At 48.3% G+C, this 6,906-nt stretch overlaps 1 long non-coding RNA gene across 1 annotated transcript; it reads right to left on the bottom strand.

The window, feature by feature from the left end:
• Window positions 1-299: 299 nt before the first annotated feature.
• On the bottom strand, window positions 300-6,014 carry LOC124094137 (uncharacterized). Its single transcript, XR_006852147.2, has 5 exons — window positions 5,902-6,014; window positions 4,440-4,482; window positions 2,849-3,159; window positions 1,165-1,214; window positions 300-538 (listed from the first exon to the last, which is right to left on the bottom strand). It is a non-coding gene; the product is annotated as an uncharacterized LOC124094137 (long non-coding RNA).
• Window positions 6,015-6,906: the final 892 nt, after the last annotated feature.

Here is a 6,906-nt window from a genome sequence, read left to right as displayed (position 1 = left end):
CATTGGCTTCAAAGGGTACTTGCTCAAATTGGACTTACAAGGAAGTACACTTATGGGTCTGGAGACCTTTTAGGAGTTTGACTAAATTTTGGCCAAGAAAAGAATCTTTGTCATGAGTCCCTCATTCTTCCACTTTGCTCAAATCATAGGAAGCAGAACCCGAATTATCTTTGAAAACACAGGAGTGTTAAAAATTGTCCTGACCAGGTTCTCCTTCTTCCTGAGCCACCATGAGTATCACTTAATAGACAGCACTCAGCTGGAGACACCTTGTGGAAATTTACCCACACCCACCCAGCATGTCTTCCTAACTCTGACCCTAAGGAGAGAGTACATACCCTCTAATCAGAGCAGACCTCCTCTTTCCACCCTGCCCACTGCTTTCTGCGGGTAGGAGTGTCTTCTGGTCCATTGGGAAAGATGAAGAAGTGTTGTTTCTGCTGAGTGTCCACTTGGACAGGCTGTCATTTCCTGGCCAGTCTCAGCTTTGCTCAAGGCTCCTATCGGGTCACATGAAGGCCTTCTCAGGTAGGGTAGGCTGCAAAAGAATTCCAAGCCCTTAAAAGCAGTGGGTACAGGATGGCAGGGCAGAGGAGTCCTCCAAGTTTTTCCTAAAGCACTTTGGCAGAAAAGAGCTATGGGTCAGACAGTGACTCAACACTGAGAGGAAGTCCAGGGCAGGACTTGAACTAAAAGGAGGGACAAAAAAAGAATCATCAGGCAGGGCCAGTGTTTGGGTGTCCCACCCTGGCACAGCTGTTAAAGGCAGATGTGAAACTGCGGGGATCTTTAGCACTGCTGTGCTGAGGACTGAATGTTTGCTGTTGAATCCCAACTCCTAGTGTGATGGTATTTGGAGATGGGGCTTTTGGGAGGTAATTAGGGCTAGATGAGGTCATCTAATCTTATAAAGGGGTGGGACCTTTGTGATGGGATTAGTGACCATATGAGAAGAGGAGAGGGAGAGAGAAATGAGAGAGAGAAGAAGAAGAAAGAGGAGAGGGAGAAGGAAGAGAAGGAGGAGGAGGAGGGGAGGGGAGAGAGAGAGAGAGAGAGAGAGAGAGAGAGAGAGTTAGTTCTGTCTCTGAGTGTGAATTTAGAGCACAGCCATGTGAAGGCACAGCCAGAAGGAAGCTTTCTGAAAGCTAGGAAGAGAACTCTTACCAGAAACTGAATAGGCTCACTCTTGACCTTAGAATTCCTCACATGCAGAGCTATGAGTGAAAAAAAAATTCTGTTGGTTAAGCCACCCAATTATCAAAGGTGTGTGATGAAAACTTGAGCAGACTAAGACATATTGGTACATAGCTGCTGCTCCTCACACCTACCCTCCGAGCCACCCTGGTGCCCCACAGATAACCCTCCATTTAGCACCAAGGCTCAAGGCCTGTCCCTGAAGGGACCTCTGAATTTCTGCTCCAGCCCTACAGTCATCACCCATCCAGGTGTGTGGGCTGTGTTGTCCTGATTGTTGAATACGTTGAGCACCACCTGTAGTAGATTAAAAAGTGGTCTCTCAAGTCCTTGACCCTCCTCTCATTGACATGTGGGGTCTGTGTTCCTATCTCTTGAAGCTGGATGGCTAGTGATATTTTGGACCAACAGGATACAGGGGCAGTGTAACTCCTGAGTCTACATCACAGAGGGCAATGCTCTTCATCTACTAGATGTATACGGTGTCCTGAGCTGACACATGAGGCACCCTTCCATCCCAAGGCCACCATGATGGAAAGACTACATGTCAGGGCTCTATGGGGCCCAGTTGAACCCAGCCTTCCAGTCTTCTCACCCAGGCACTTCCATGTGATGGAAGAATCTTCCATGTGATGGAGACCTCCTGCTCTATAATCACCCCAAGTTTTAGATCTTCCCAACAAAGTGTCCAGATTTTCTGGAGTAGAGATAAGCCATCTTCAGTGTGTCCTGACTGAATTCTTGATCTACAGAATCTGTGAGCACCATTAAATGATGATTTTACACCACTAGCTCTAAGGCAGCAATCTTAACCAGGACTCCACCCTGCACTGAAACACAAGGACACTGAATTTTAGAGAAGGGGAGTAGGTCAGATTCATGAATCCAGAATCCACCTCTGGAGCCCACACTGCTCTTGTCTCCCTGGCATGCCCAGACCCTGTGGAGATACACTCTGAAGTTTGTAAGCTGGAGCATGTTCAGAGGTCATGGCCTCAAATTAGATTCCAACAAACTGCTGGAGACAATGGGGGCATTTACCTTTGGCAGGAGGTTTACTGGAATTTGTGGCCTTCTTCAGATATCAAAATGTTTTAAATAGGAAAGAATAAAAGTTGTGGCTCCAGATGGCAGAGTCGAAAGCAGTGTGCGTGAAGGGGCAAGTCTGAGCTCAGATAAAAATTTTACAGATCACACCAGTTGGAAAAAGATTGGAAATCCACAGAGACAGTAAGTCTCCATCTTTGGAGATAGTTTAGGACATTGTACACATATTGAGTCTATACTAGGGCTATCTCTAGGACACCAAGGAACAACAAGGACAACAGAGAGGGCCATCATGCTGCAGGATGGAACAGGACCAGGTGACTTTCAAAGCCGTTTTCAACCCTGAGATATTGGCTAAAAAATAGAGGGTAACTAGAAAGTATCCTCATTCACAGGTTTTGTCCCCAGGGCAACAGTGGACACAGCTCACCCTCAGTGTCCCTTCAGGGAAATGCCTGCAGAGATGTTGAAGTTTGATTGCTCCCCAAAGATCTATTTCTGACCAATGAAATTGGTCTTACTCTGGTCATTGTTAAAAACACAGACATGTTTTGATTGTACAAATGTTTATTATTTAGAACATCAAACAAATACTTAGAAATACTACCTTCTTCTCTGGGTATCCAGGCTCAGCAGCTATTGGGTCCTGGTAAGAGCTGTGCTCAGCTTAGACCTGGAGAGTTCCTGGGCTTTCAACCAAACGTAGCACCATCAAGAATCCAGCCAGTCAGCTCCACAGAGTTATCACAGCATGGTGGCGATGGCCTCAGAGGACTCCTGCATTTTAAATTCCCATGTGATGAGTGGGGCTCAGCCCAGGAGGATTAAGTCCCCAGGGACACCTGGTTGAGAGAGCAGGCCCCATGCTTGCTTTTCCATGAAGCTCCTGTCATGAATGTTCCTGCAGAGAGTTGGCATCTGCAAGGAGAAGTAACATTTTAAGCCAGGGCTGCAGCAGATAGGCTCTGAGGGACGCAGGCATGTGTTTAAACGCTGCCTCGATGGTGTGGTGTAACTTCATTGTATGACATCCCTGACTCATCTGTGACGTGAGAGTGAATGATGTTTTAAGGACAAATGAACCGAAAGTGCCCAGCATAGTGAGGCCAGGCACACCTTCACTGCTTCCTGCCAGAGGATATTAATTAGGAAGTTTCATTATTTAGGACTCAAGGGATGACAGTGTTGCTGAGGTTGGGTAGGGGTGTGCCTAGATGCTTCAACATAGACTGTATTTTATCACCAGAGTCAAAGTTGGCTGGGGAGTTCCAGAACACAACATTCACCAGAGAGACAGTGAAGAGGGAGAAGCACCCAGCTCCTTCCAGAGGTAACCTGATGTGGAGATGAATGTCCCATCCCAGCAGTCGTGACCTCAGCTCCATTGAGTGAGATGTAGAGGAGAGGTTCCTCTGCCTCAGCAGCAGATCTCTACTCTTCAATGACTTTCTGTTGTGCTCTCAGCTCTGGACCTTAAGATGTGCTCTGGAATGGGTCCTGTGAATTGGATCTTACTTCTCATTGTGGGGAAGGTGCTCAATGCTCCTGGTGTTGTAATATCGACCCTTTGCTGGCATTCAAACCTCACACCATCATTTCTGGAATTGGCAACTAAGACAGGTGGCTTTGTTCAAGTTTTTTCAACCAGAAACCACTGCATGTGCACGTGAGCGTGTGCGCACACACACACACGTGCACACACACACAATCTCTCAAACACACTGTCACACACCTACACGCACTTATGAATACACTCATTTTCTCACATATGCTCATACACATTCACTATTTTTCAAACACATACATGCACACACAAGTACACACTCCCACTCACAACTTAAGCACCTCCTTACACATTTATACCCACATAGTCACCCTTATGCTCTTTCTTTGACACATATTCACATATGTACACATATTTATACATCCTCATAAGGCACTGGGTGCCATGAAAACAGCACTGATAATATTCCTTGGCAGGACACACTGAGACGCTAGGACTGGAACAATCCCAGGATACAGGCTGAGAGCATGGGAGGTATGGGGAGGACCGTGAAGGTGAACATGGGCTCCTGTTGCTTGCTGTTACCTCCCTGGGCCCTTTGCCCTTTGGTGTTGTTCCAGCTGAGCCTGTGTGGTGTTGTTCCAGCTGAGCCTGTGGACCTATGTGCATCTGAGCACTGTGCCCCAGTTCTTACCCACAGTGATCATGGCCTCCTCCAGTGAACCATGGGTCTCGTTCTTTTTTTTTTTTAAAGAGGGAGAGAGAGAGAGAGAGAGAGAGAGAGAGAGAGAGAGAGAGAGAGAGAGAGAAAGAATTTTTTAATTTTTTTTAAGTTTTCAGTGGACACAGCATGTTTGTTTTATTTTTATGTGGTGCTGAGGATCGAACCCAGGAACCCACGCATGCCAGGCGAGTGCATTACTACTTGAGCCACATCCCTAGCCCATGGATCTCGCTCTTGATGCTGTCTTCAATGTTCTTGTGGCAGTTTTCTCATACTCCTGGAGACTATGGAGAGAGAGTAACTACTTGGGGACTCACAGATTATAGAGTACACATTAAAAAGCACACCCCCCTTACCTCTCTCTTGGTTGATAGGGAATCCAAGACTCTGTTGCTCACTTCCCAACCCCACAGCTTGACAAGGCTGCACACTGGATGTGAACCACAGGAGGAGAGGCCCTGAAGCCAGGCACTCCTGTGCCCTGGCATTGCCTCCCTCTGTCCCTGTACCTCTCATCAGTTGAGTGGTATTGGGTATGCACAAGAAGGTGTCAAATTTCATCTCATCAGTCCAATGACACGAAGAACAAGTTCACATGTGGTTAAGGGATAGAACCCCAGGGCCTCTGAGCTAGGCTGATGGTCAAGCTCCTGCTGAAGTCAGCCCAAGAGGGGGAGCATGCCCACAGACACCTTTCTAGGAGGTGACTCAATGCCTGTGACCACATCTGTATGGTGGTCTGTGAAGAGCACAAAAGGGCTGCCAAACTTGATCTTACCCTGTCACAGAGTTGATCACTGAACCTGGCAGACAGAAATGTTTTTCCAAGAAAAGCACAGAGGGAGCCCCAACCTGATGGCAAAGACCACATTGCAAAAGCAGGGGCCATATCCTAAAAATGGACCCTGGAAAGGCCTGCAGGGCAGATCCTAAGGAGCCTCACATGAAGCAATGGGGTCCAGGTCCATTTCTAACCCACCCAGGGCCCTCAGTTCATTCAAGCTAAGTCCCTCCAAAGCCAAGTTCTCTACTTTTCCATACCTTTTACATACTAATCCCTTCCCAAGAAAAGTCTGCTGGATTCTCCCCAGGGGAGTCTCAAGTGCACACCCTGCAAGATTCACACAGGAAGCTTAGCAGGGAACCCCCACCCCAGCAGGGGTTCTTTCTCTGAACTCTTCCCACCTCTACTTCCCTATTGTATTTCAAGATGTCTTTATCTGTCCATCTCCCCCACTCTGTTCCTGTCCCTGTGGTGGCTTCTCTAGAGTTGGGCAGTTTCTTCTCAGCTTCCTCCCCAGGGCTTGACGCAGCAGGTAACCAAATGTAGTCTGAGCTGACCTCAGAATCAGAGGTTCTACCTTTATGTAGTCTCCTACCCCCACACTCGACACTATGCAGGAAGCCACTTGCCCTGCTCAACCCCACTTACCCAAGGTTTCCATCAGGCCATCTTGGTCCCCTTTCCCAGGGAGAGAAGAGACACTACTCAGACTGCACTCAGACTGGACATGTCTGCCTCCTACTACACACTGCCCCTCAGGCAGCTCTGATGATGGGTGTGGTGGTGTAAGCAGGCTCCACCCCTGCCCTCCTCCTCTCCCCTCTGAGCTCTGCTTGGCTCTGGGCCCTTCCTGTGGCTCCCAGGCCCCACCCAGGCACTGCCCAGGTTTGCCCTGGAGAATCTGAGCCAGCTTTTGAAAGTCTACTTGGTAAACACAGCTGTAGCTTTCTCCAGGTTTTGCTAAACTTAGATCGTATTTTAATAAAAAGAAAGATTCTTCCATGGTGTCCAAATGGGTGGGGCCAAGACACTTGCAGGTTCCAGGCCCTGCTGCAGGTGGCCTGACTGCCCAGGCCTGGCAGACCCAGCCATGGTTCTGCTATTCAGAACTGGAGGCTGCGTGTTGAGTGGAAGCCATGGGGACAGGGATGTGCCATGGGCTCCTGAGTGTACAGTGCCCCTACCAGACATCTCCTGATTGCACATCTTTTGAAGAAATACCCAAGGCTCTGGAAAAAGGAGAATAGTTCTAACAGCTGGCAACATAGCAGAAAAGGGCATATACGGGGTGTAAATCTAGCTAAAGTGCAAGACAGAACCAGTGTATCCTGGTTCCCCCTGGGACCAGGATATAGCTCCTGCAGATTTAGTCCCTTTCCATCTCTGGAAGCCTAAGTCCTGACCTCCCACCTCTCCAAGGCCACCCTATTGCCCACAAGTACCTCCAGGGCCATATGTTCTCTGAACCTGAGTTTTCTCCCTGGGATTCCTCTTCTCACCCATGGGGAGCAGGGCAATAGGATTTCTGGTTACCAGGAATTACATCCCTGAGTTTTAGACTCCCACATCACCTTTGGGCTCCTGAGCTTGACTGCTGGCCATCTGGCCTGGATGTCCTTAGAGCCCCAGAATTTCCACAGGAATCATGAACCT

Source organism: Marmota monax, unplaced genomic scaffold (genome assembly GCF_021218885.2).
Source record: "Marmota monax isolate L192 unplaced genomic scaffold, Marmota_monax_Labrador192_F-V1.1 WCK01_AAM20220418_F8-fsc00207, whole genome shotgun sequence".
NCBI lineage: Eukaryota > Metazoa > Chordata > Mammalia > Rodentia > Sciuridae > Marmota > Marmota monax.
Note: the sequence above shows the minus strand (reverse complement) of the source record. Positions and strands in the feature narration are given on the sequence as shown.